Source organism: Aplysia californica, unplaced genomic scaffold (genome assembly GCF_000002075.1).
Source record: "Aplysia californica isolate F4 #8 unplaced genomic scaffold, AplCal3.0 scaffold00419, whole genome shotgun sequence".
Lineage (NCBI taxonomy): Eukaryota > Metazoa > Mollusca > Gastropoda > Aplysiida > Aplysiidae > Aplysia > Aplysia californica.
Window position 1 is genome coordinate 480,753 of NW_004797689.1, and position 1,834 is coordinate 482,586.

Sequence of the window (1,834 nt, forward strand, 5' to 3'; positions counted from 1 at the left end):
CCATCCCCTTTCAAATGTTCTTTCCCCTTCAAACAATAGTCAGAAGTCGACTCTCCACAGACAAAAAACAAGATATCAAGAAAGTAAATGTTATACAATACACACACCTGCTCTAACTGCAACCTGTATGAGCCAATCGCCTGTGTAAACGGTCACTTCTCCCTTAGCGTCTTTGAAAAATGGGGAAATGGTATAGGTTTAACGTCCCTATCAACACTATTCGGTTATTTAAGAGGTAGGATCTCCGACTTTAACGTCCATCTCTGAAAGGACCGAGCCAAATGGGAAATTCGTGTAAAGTGCCTTTCCCAAGGACATAACGTCGGACCGAGCTGAGGCTCGAACCCTCGAACCACGGAACCTCACGATTACGAGTCCGGTAGCTTAACCACAAGACTATCGACGCCACTTAGCGTAACTTTTTACGTTATAATTAATATGACACCAAGACGGTCACTTTTTTCCTCTACAATGAGTGGCCGTCTTTGAGAATTTCTCGCATTATGTACAAGTGTGTATATTCCCCCTCCTAATATTCTATCTTCTCCTCCCCCCCTTCCCTCCCCCACACCACCCTCCCCCCTTACCCACCCTCTCACCAGACGTTGGCTGGGTACATTCCCACTAAATACTTAGCCAGAGAGCTGGAAATCCCTGATCAATAAGTACAAGAGTGGTCACTCACAGCCTGCCTGGGAGGCCCGGATCGCCGCCAAACCTGTCTTCGCCCAGGTACTGACAACATCTGATACTACTAGTCATAATATACTTAGTTTGAGTAAAGAGAAGCACATTATCAATCAACACAATAACGGTCAGTTGGTGCAAAGAAAGAGATGAACGTTGAATTCATGAGAGTCCCCCCTTAACAGTGTTGAAAGGGGCATCAAACTTAAACTAAAACCCATGCAATGACCAAAGAATGGCAACAGTGGTAGAGCTCGAACCTTATTTTCCCTTCCGTCTGGACGTATCTTCTCTATCTCACCGCTGCCTATTGTGAAGCGATTTGGCGGTTCGTTGTTGCATGAAAGAGGTTGTAGTTCGATTCTCGAGTGGGAAGAATATTTTGAGTATCTCGGTCTTTCTGCTGGGACGTAGTATCCTTTTTAGCCTAATCTGAGCATGGCAGGTCCAGTCGAAGCCTGCCCACTAAATAATCTACATTAAAAAAACATAACTACATTGTAGCCTACATTAAAAAAGATAAATAATAATGATACATTTTATCTCTATCCCAGTTGTATGATTAATATTAATAATAATTATGAAACACTTTATCCTTATCCCAGGTGACGAATTAATAAGGATAATTAATTTTTTGAAATATTACATGCGTCTCTATCTTGGCTGTGTGATTAATTGTATATCATCACCATCCGGTGCCTTGTCGACTGGCGTGGGCGATCATGGACCTCCTCTTCACTTTGTCTTGCGTTGCAGCGACGGTGTCTTTCGTTCTTGCTGTTCCCAGCCATGTTGTCAACCTGTCCAGTATCTTTTCCCTCTGTCTGCCTCTGCCTCTCTTTCCATCAATTTTGCCTGTTGTTTCAATATTCTCCAATGCTTCTTTCCGCATTGTGTGTCCAATGAACTTTGCTTGTCACTTTTCGTCATAATATTAAGCTGTCTATACATTCTCTCTCTCCGCCAGGTGTGGGGCACAGAGAAACTACTGACCAGCATGGACGCCGTGGCTATCGGCCGGCCGCCGGAGGAGGGTGCGGAGAGTTTCTGGTCGCCCGGTGACAGCTGGTTACATGTGGACCAGACGGCGGACAAGGAGGGGCTCCACGCCTACCAGGTCAGAGAAGGGCGGGTGTTGAGTAAGAGT